We start from the raw sequence: 10,537 nt of genomic DNA, 5'->3' as shown, positions 1-10,537 counted from the left end.
ATTTGATTTTTATATTTTTAAAAAATTGTGTTTAATTTCTACTGATTGTGTTACATAATTTCAGGTTTAATTTTTGTTTCTGAATCTTGGGTAAAAAGTATTGTATGCGTTTTTTTATGAAACAGTGCTTTATGTTTTTTTGTTATATTAATCCTTAAAAATATTTTATTATTTCATTTGATTTTTACATTTATTTTTAATTGATTTAAACTTCTTTTGATTGTGATATATAATTTTTAGGTTTAATTTGCGTTTTTAAATCTTGGGTAAAAAGTATTGTATGCGTTAATTAAACCAAATATTTTTTTTAAATATTTTTTGTAAAAGGCATGTTTGCCGTATATGCTAATAAAATAAAAAAATAACAAATAAAAAACAAAATTTAAATTTAAAAAATAAATAAAAATAAACAAATGAAAAAATTTAAGAAATACGTATGTTCAAACATTGGCCCTGTAAATGCTTAGACTTCAATATTCCCTTTTTAAAAATGCTTAAAAATTTTTTTGTAGTATGAATTATTTTTTTTATTTAAAGTAGATGTGAATCGCAACTGGCTTAGTTAATTTGCTTTGTAGCTGCAAGAAGAATTGGGATGACGAATGTACAGCGCCCTTGAGGTGTTTGTCATGAAAATAAAGCTTTGTAAACAATATTCGTAATTGAGTAATTAAGTGTACCTGCTTTGTTTTTATAAACCTAATAATTAGTAATTTAATTAAGTATATTAAAAAATAAACAAAAATATGCAGTATTTACTTATAAAACATACGTACCTCATTCAGTGTATCCGTGAGTTTTTTTCTAAGAACAAAAGGCACTTAAAAACACCAAACAAACACTATTCAACAGCTTTTTATCGTATTTTCCCTCCAAAAAATCACAGCTCAAAAACACAACAATGAACCACTTTTTTGGCCATTTTAAACAAACGAAAATCGCCAAAAATAGCGCCCGCTTCACACTTCACGCCAGCACACCATTTTCTTCATTCGCACTTGAAGGACACGACACAAGGCCGAAGCACCCCATTGTTCGCGGAAATAAATAAATAAAGTTGGATTATTATTTAAATACTGGCGTCGCCGTGACAACCGCCGCCATTTTTTAACAAATGTCAAAATTAAACGTCAAAAAGAAGCGTCAACCGCTATTCAACTGTGGGGGAAATTTGAATTTTCACAAGGCGAGTCCATTTCCCTTCGGGACCGTCGCACAGAACGGAATTGGACCATAGAGCTGGCAATAATTATTTTAGTTGGTTTTTAAATGCTCAATATTTTATGTTTTTCAATAGGAGAATAATATTTCAAATAAAATAATAATTACCAAAGTAACATATTACAACAGAGATGAATAACATTTTAGCGAAGGTAACATAGAAGTCTAGGCATCTACAGGGCTTATGACCTGTCATTGGCTGGTTTTAGTGGTCACTTTACACACTGTGTAGCATTCACCATTCTACCCATATTTGAACATCTTTATTCCCTCAACTCTTTCATCCGCTGACGTTTTTGAAGTAAAAGGGCTGAAATCTTTATTTATGCGGGTGTATTATCACTTACATACTAGACAACGCCTGAAATTTTTATTTTTCAATTTTTATACTTCTTCACGGACCAGGTGGATTTATCAACAATATATTGAGTTTATCTAAATTTCTGTAAACAAGGACTGGATTCAACTCCCTAGGAAGTTGTTTATATTAACATATTACAACGGAGATACAATGTAGATGCCTAGAGTTCTATATTACCTTCTCTAAAATGTTCTTAATCTCTGTAGTAATATGTTAATATAAACAGCTTCCTAGGGAGTTTATTTAAGTCCTAGTCTACAAAAATTTGGACAAACTCAAAGTAATTTTGAATTATTTTGGTGTTTTTTTTTAGTATAAAAAGGAAATATAAAATACATATTTATGATCTTTCTGTGTCCGCTTCCTAGTTGGAGCATATATTATCCACAAAAAGCCTTTACGCATCTCTGTCGGCTGCCAACTCCTTTTCGTCCTCCCAAGTCAGGTTCTCATCTTGAAATTCGGACTTAAACTGCCAACGAACTGTTAGCAGTGGACGTGGATTTATCAACAATATTTTAAGTTAATCTAAAGAAATTTTTTGAACTCGTGTAAAAACAACATTAAATTTTAATTAGTATAAATGTACTATTGTTTTATGTTTTTTTATTTTTTATATATCCTATGTTTTTAGTTTTCTTTTTCATGTACTCGTATTTAAAACTATATAAACTCTTATAAATTAACAACTAAAACAGTGTAAGTCACTCTCCAAGCACAATAGTTAGTCTCTTTTTTTGGAGAGTTACAGTGATAACATTTACTAGATGTGCAAAAGTAGGAATGTTTAGAATTTTACAAAAACATGTACTTTTTATGAAATTAATGAATAAAAAAAATATATATAAAAAAATTGTAACTGTTGTAATATGTTTATATTAACAGCTTCCCAGGGAGTTGAATTCAGTCCTTGTCTGCAAAAGTTTGGACAAACTCAAAATATTGTTGACATCATGTGCATGTCTTAACCTTAAGTTTGAATTTTAATATTTAACTGATGAAGTCGTATAAATCCCTTGAATTTAGATAAGTAAAAAAAACGATAAATGGCTTATAAAATTGTTAAATAACACGTAAATATTTTCTGCAATGATGTTGTTTTCTCGAAATAAAATATACAAAATAAAATAAATAACAGAATAAAATATTTAAAAATAATGTTTATTGCCAGCTTTAGAGATTCTGTTCCGCTCCGTGCGTCGCCTCGTGGGGCTCTGGCGGCAAAAACCCGTACTAAAAAATCAAACATGGCGTGCTCAGAGCGCTAGCGGGATGAATCTATTTTCGCGTGATTTAATTATTAATAAATTATTCATGCGCGATTGTATCAGTGAGAAATGATACGTTGGGAAACGGCCGGGGTGTGATTTATCATTTATTGTTCGGAGCTCAAACATGAATTTTGCAGAATTTTTATAAATCGACGACATAAAATAGGCATAAAACTATTAATATAATACACAGATATGCCCTGAGCCATAGAATTACACTAGTCCAGGGGCGCTATTCTGAACCCCTCTCGTGGTACGAGAAAACAGTTTTTCTCGTGTATTTTGTATGTAAATACACGAGATAATACGGCCACGAGATCGTTTGGAATACCAGCCCAGGGCCTCAATTATGAACGCTATCTTCATCTGTATATATCGAGACGGTATACTTAACTTCTGTACTATCTGTATCTTCCTCGGTATGTTCTACCTACTTGCCATATCGACATCATATGATCGAAACGAACCAACGAATGACCGCAAAAATTAGTCCGCGTTCCTTACTTCATTAACATTTAAAATAGTTCTCATTTATATGTTAAATTGGCTTCTGGGATAGAACGTGCCCACTTTAAAGGGATTATAAACTCGTAACATTCACCATTCAGCCCATATTTGAACATTTATATTCCTTTAATCCTTTCATCTGTTGATGTTTGTGAAGTTAAAGAGCTGAAACTTTTAATGTTGCGTGCGGGTGAGATTAATCTGATTGAATTAATTCACCTACATACTAGGTAACGCCTAAAAAATTGTTTTCAATTTCTATACTTCTTCATGGGCCAGGTGGATTTATCAGCAATATTCTGAATTCGTTCAAATTTTTGTAGACAACGACTCGATTCAACTCCCCTCTTTAACTTCAGAAACATCAACAGATAAAGAAATCGAAGGAATATAGATGTTAAAATATAGACAGAATGGTGAATGTTACACAGTGTGTATAGTGGCTACATAAACCAGCCAATGACAGGTCATAAGCCCTGTAGATGCCTAGATTTCTATATTACCATCTCTAAAGTGTTCTTCATCTCTGTTGTAATGTGTTAATAATAAGAGCTTACAGAGTTGAATTCAGTCCTTGTCTACAAAAATTAAAACAATCTCAAAATATTGTTATGATCAATTTACCTACACTGCATTTGTTACTCCAACTCAGTGCCCTATGCACCACAGTGTGCAGATAGGGACATAATGATGACGATATCATATATTTAAAATATATTTTTTTAATAAACATACAAAATGATACGTCAATCCTTAAACCACTCTCTTACACACGTTTGTCTAATCTGTATATATATAATTCTTCTGTACCTGCGATTTACTTGCTGTTTTCAGCGAAATGTAGATCTTTGCACTACGCGTATTCGTAGATATTAAAATTTTCAATCGATTCTTTTTTAAAAAGTTAGAAACACAAACCTTTTTTTCATCGACCTACTAGGGTTACATTCATCGAGAATGTATATCCAAAAAAAATGGAAGGATGTTGTTTTTTTGTGTTTAAAAAAAATGTTTTTGAATGTTTACAAACAACATTGATCATATCATCGGATACCAATCAGATTCTTTCTTTAAATTCCTTATAATTTCTTCCCATTTGTTTATTTTTACTAGATTTTTGGTAATACTAAAATAATATTAACTGACATTCAATACATTTTTGAAAGTCGCAATCATGTATAAAGTGCACCCCTGTTCGTGAGAAGAGCCGAGTTTGACATTTGCAAAATGAATTCTATACTTGTTCTTCTTCTTCTTCTTCGTTTTTTCATGGCCTTTTCACATCTCAATTCGGGTGTTCTGGCCAGTGTCGAGTATTTTTGTTTTTTACATATATACACATGTTTTAGTAATATAATATGTACAAGTTAGTATGTTAGTATTTAATATAATATATACATATAATAATAAAACATATTTACAACTTTACACCATTTACAACTAGATATTTACATAAGATTTTAAATACACGTTTATTGGGTGGGGACAGGAGAGTTAGAATATGAATAGGGGATGGGATATTAATATCAGAGAGGTCGGATAGGAAATCCGGATAACAATCATTTATGGGGCATCCAAAAATAATATGGTTTAAATCTTCCTCATCTAGCTGACATTCGCAAATGGCAGAGTCCCGGACATGGATTCTGAACAGGTGAGAACCATTGCAGCAGTGCCCAATGCGCATTCTGCATATGGAGGATGTCTCAAACTTGTTCAGAATCACTTTGAAAAACCAAGGCTTTTCTGTTACATTTGGTTTCAGTTTGAAAAGATGTTTACCCTTGGCTTGGGAATTCTATACTTGAAAATGAATTTATCTGTGTTTTGGGATTCAACCGTAAACAAGTGCCAAGGTACCTACTTAAATTCAATATTTGAATATTAATAATTTTTGGTTGTGGAACTCAATCATAAACAAGTACCTAGGTACCTACTTATCAATAAAAAAATATTTTTTTAAGCTAATAGCAGGCAAGCCAACATTCGGGCAGGACAACGTCTGTCAGGCCCGCTAGTAATAATGTAAAAAATAAATAAAATTGAGCGGGAATTTTGCGTACCCATTATAAAACGAAGTAATAAAGACTAAAATGGATACAAAGTCATCGGAACAATAGGCATCTTCCCCCCCTCGACAATTACGTACACATGTGCCATCTTCCAGGAATTTAGCAAACAACCTGTGTTTGCCACATGTGCGACACTGCGACGGTGACTACCCAAAATCTACGAATGCTACACTTCGGATATTTTTTGTTATTCATAGTGTTGAAACGGTGCTTTATCTGTTCAGTTTTTTATTGTTTACTTTTTAGCATCAACACTTAACAAATTTACTATTATGCTCAATGTTTATTTTTGTAAATTTGTTGATAATTTTAAGTTGCTGGAATTTCACTCGTCCATGCACTTTGTAGCTGCAAGACGATTAGTAATCTAGCTTCAATAGGTAAATGTTATTAACTATCAAATATGTAAATTTAGTAAATGGGGTGTAGAATTCCAACCATCCATGCGCTTAGTAGCTGCAAGACTTGTTTTAATCTAACTTCTATTTTTATAAATTTGTTGTTTATTTTAATTTTTAAAATATCACTAAAACTTCAAACTTCATTGTCAAATAAAAAATGTAAATGGGGGCTAGATTTTTTATTGTCCATGCGCTCTGTAGCTGCAAGACGTTATGTAATCTAACTCCTAACTATCATAATTGTAATATATCATAATTGGAGACGAGGAACTAGAATCCCAACCATCCATGCGCTCTGTAGCTGCAAGACCTGCTGGGATATTTATTTACTAAACAGCGCCCTTGAGTTGATTTTCACAAAAATGGCGCTGTACAAAGTAACCAAATATAAATATATCTTTATATATATAATTCCTCTGTACGAGTGATGTAATCGTACTCCTCTTAAACGGCTTAACCGATTTACGAGCGGTTTTCAGAGAAATATAGATCTTTGCGCTGTGCGTGTTCGTAGATATTAAAATCTTCAATCGAATATGTAAAAAAGAAGTGAGGAGCATAAATGTTTTATTTATCCATCTACCAGGTTTGCATTCGAGGAGAATGCATTTGCAAAAAAATGGAAAGATGATGTTTTTTTGTGTATAAAAAAAATTGTTTTTGAATGTTTACAAACAAAATTTGTTTTTTGTAAATCTCAATCAGATTCTTTCCTCAAATTCCTTATAATTTCTACCCATTTATTGGATTTTTGGTAACACTAAAATAATATTAAATTCGAGACATTTAAAAAAATCGTATTCCTACATAAGTACACCCCTTTGTTGGTCAGACGACCGGAGTTTGATGTTTGCAAAAAGAATGCCATTTTTAAAAATATTAAAAAATCTTTTATGTTTTGGAATTCAACCATAAACAAATACCTACTTAAATTCAATATTTTTTTAATATTGACAGTTTTTCGTTTTGAAATTTAATCACAAACAAGTACCAACTTATCAATAAAAAATATTTTTCGAAGGCAAGCCAACGTTCGGGCAGGACAACGTCTGTCGGGTCAGCTGGTGTATATATATATATATATATATGGATATCACTTAAATCTGTCGATGAGATGACATTTTCCAGTTTTTGATTTCATGTTGACCTCGCCGAGAGTAGAACCCGGACCTCGTGCGCGGTGGTCAGACGCGCTGACCACTAACGTCAGCCCCTTTTGTAGGTCCCACATTAATTTCCCTTATCGCATTTTCTAGCGCGGCGATACATCAATATTATAAATTGCTTCATAGTAATGTTAACACTTTGAAACCGGCTATTGCTACCGCATTTTCAAAAAATAAAAAAATGTTTTCAATAAGTTTGCCGTCTGGCTAGATTACTTGTCATTGGCTTGTGTAAGTAGCCACTTCACACTGTGTAACAATTATCATTCTGCCTATTTCAAAATAACTTCCTAGAGAGGAAATCTAGCCAGTCTGCAAACATTTGGACATACTCAAAACATTGCTGAATTAACTAACAAGTAAAAGAAGAAGTTTGTTTTTTTGTCCTGACCCTGATCAGCCTCTCTATATTATATAATTTTGTATATAATTTTACTAATGTATAATTTTGGCACCTCACCAAAGCTCAAAACACCAAACTTCCGAGTTTTGAAAGTAAGTGCTTGAGAAGAATATTAGGTATAAGCTGGTTCGATTTTATAACCAACATTGATGGAAGGAAGGATTAGGATGGAAGAGTTGAGGTAATATGGTTGTTTAAACACATGCAGAATGATGAATGTTACACAGGGTGTAAAATGGCCACTAAAACTAGTCAATGACAGGCCGTAAGCCCTTTAAACGCCTAGACTTCCATATTCCCTTCTCAAAAATGTTTCCCCTCCTTGTTGTAACAAGTTAAGATAAAATATTTTAATTAAAACGAAAATAAGAGCATTTCTTTTTAAACAACATGTTTTTTAAAAGTGATTTTTTTATTTATGCCAAAATACATCATTGTTTACTTAACATATATATATATATTAATTTTAATTTATTTAAAAAATAAGGGGTTAAAAACAAACAAACTATCTCGCCGTTTCCCCGTAGGGAGAGGCTGATAGGATAGAACGCCAAATCACTCTGTCTTTGCATACATATCTCGCTTCCTCTACATTCATACATCTTCTTATGCACGCGCGCCGATTATTCCGACTTTTAACATGTCCATCTTCGAGTATTCATTAGATTTGGTAATGCCATATCTTTCTCGGTCTTCCTCTATTTCAGGATCCATCAACACTCGCGTTGTAAATATTCTTAGCCCTTCTTACGCTGTCCATTCGCTCTACGTGTCCAAACCAGCGCAGAGCTTCTTTCTTGTTTTTGTGGATGATGGTTATATCAGTCTTACCCAATAAAACTTCTCGTAAATGAGTAGTTTTACGTTTTGACCATTAGTTACTCTGCAGAGTCGCTAAGTACGCAACTGCCGATTTAAATTTAACTACGCAATGTTGTGTCGTTTTTAAGTGTCAAAATACTGCGGTGATTAAAAGAGAATAGGGTTGGATTACATTTCATGTGTAACTAGCGAGTTCACAAATAACAATGTTTAAGAATATAATTATTTTACCGTCTGTCAGATTGTTAAACAATACAACGTAGACATTTTGGTAATATTGCTAGGGTAATCGAATTGTTTACCCGGCTTTCTATTATTTATTTATTTATTTCACACAAATACATACATATCACAAAAAAATACAATAATATCGTCAGTCAAGGCATGTACAGGGCTTATGACCTGGCTTTAGCTGGTTTAAGTGGCCACTTTACACACTGTGTAACATTCACCATTCTGCCCATATTTTAACATCTATATTCCTTCAATTCTTTCATCTGTTGATGTTTGTGAAGTTAAAGAGCTGAAACCTTTATTTATGCGGATGAAACCCATTAATAATTTAACTATTTCTAATTGAATTTTTATTGAATTATGTTAAAAAAAAATTTTACGTTTACCATTATTTTTACGAAAAATTTAAATAAAATATTTAAAAAAACAAATTGTAGCTTTTTTTTTATTATTGAATTTTTTTTCACATAAGCATTCTTCTAAACATTTTTTTTAATTCCCACCAAACTGCAAAAGCAGTTTTCTTACAGGCATTTCTCTCTTTAAACATTTTGGTAACACAGTATAATAATGTTTACATAAAAATATTTTAAAAATCTTAAATATATCGATAAAATAAAAGTTTTAAAAAATTAAATACAAGTAAATCAAGTCTTTTTTGATACCGAAATATATAAAAAATAATAAACAAACACTTTTTTTGACACTGTTTTAAATCGTTTGGTTTCCCGATTTTTTTTTAAAAAAATTTTTACACCCTTAACTTAGAATTTAAGAAAAAGATTTTTAAAACCAATTTTACTTTGTTTTTATTTATACTTCTTGCTTATTTCTGCAGGGGAGAACCGAGGGGGGCGCGGCCGTGCGGATGACGGTGTATCAGATTCCCCCCTCCCCCTACTCGTTTCTCCCCTTCAGAAGTAAGCAACCGTTTGTTTTTTCAAATATTCTAATCATCATCATCATTCCCTTTCCGCATCTAATGCTGCATAGGGCACTGCATTGGTACACCAATCGCAGCGTATCTTGATTATTTTTGTTACATGAAGGTAAGGTGATCAGTCTTACGCTTCAGGTACCAGTCCAGGGTTTATGAAATATTCTAGTGTAAAAACACCCATTTAAATAATATTTCATATCCACCATGTCGGGAATAGAACCCGAGACCTCTTGCATGGTAAGAGGCAAATGCACTGACCATTACACCACGAGGCCTACAATATTTTAATTTTTGTAAATTATATTCGTTCTAAAATATTATTTTAATGCGCCAATATGTGTTTTTGCTCATACTGATCATTGTAGTTTCGGATGTGACAGGGTTAAAAGAACATACTGTATTGTTCGCGGCTGGTAACATTTTGCGGCCACTCCACGCATGCGCGCTGGTGGGATGTCACACTTTTGGACTCAGTAAGATGTATGCATATATGATTCTACGCGCCTTGTGGTATATTTTAATTCTATGACTCATGGTTTTCTAAACGTGGGCTTAGAAAAATGACAGCGTACTTGCCTCGAGCGTGTTAAGAAAGGCCACGTAGCGAAAGTGGGCTGATTGCTAATAGTTCGTAGGTTAAAGTATTAAGGCCTTTCTCGTGTTAGAGGTGTAATCCGACTTGACCTCATATCCTCATATCGATACACACTGGCCACTGGCCTAGCTCTGGAACATATTATTACCCTACTTCGAACGCGGAAAACACACCATGTAAATAATTATTTCATTTATTCCATAATTTATTCAGCAAATTCAATATCTTGACCGGCAGTTAACTATGGAGTCGTAGTGCCGACCCTTATATAAAGGACGGTGCATACATTACAATTATTGGTAACAAAAGTCTACGATGTATGCAAGAGGAGCGCTTCACTTATGTTAGATAATATGGGATAGATGTGTGCCGGTCCATTCTATCTGCCTACCCCTACGGAAGAATGATGAAACAGGTATATATGGCGAGAATGAACGGTAACGTTGCACGAGGACGACCAAGGAAGACGTGGCATGATCAGATAAACCAAAAACTTAAGTTTGGTCGTGTCAAAAACAGGCAGAACGTGGAATGTGGAAGAAGC

The sequence above is a fragment of the Micrasema longulum genome, unplaced genomic scaffold (genome assembly GCF_059751315.1).
Source record: "Micrasema longulum isolate JH-2025_06_02 unplaced genomic scaffold, ASM5975131v1 h1tg001381l, whole genome shotgun sequence".
Taxonomy (NCBI): domain Eukaryota; kingdom Metazoa; phylum Arthropoda; class Insecta; order Trichoptera; family Brachycentridae; genus Micrasema; species Micrasema longulum.
Note: the sequence above shows the minus strand (reverse complement) of the source record.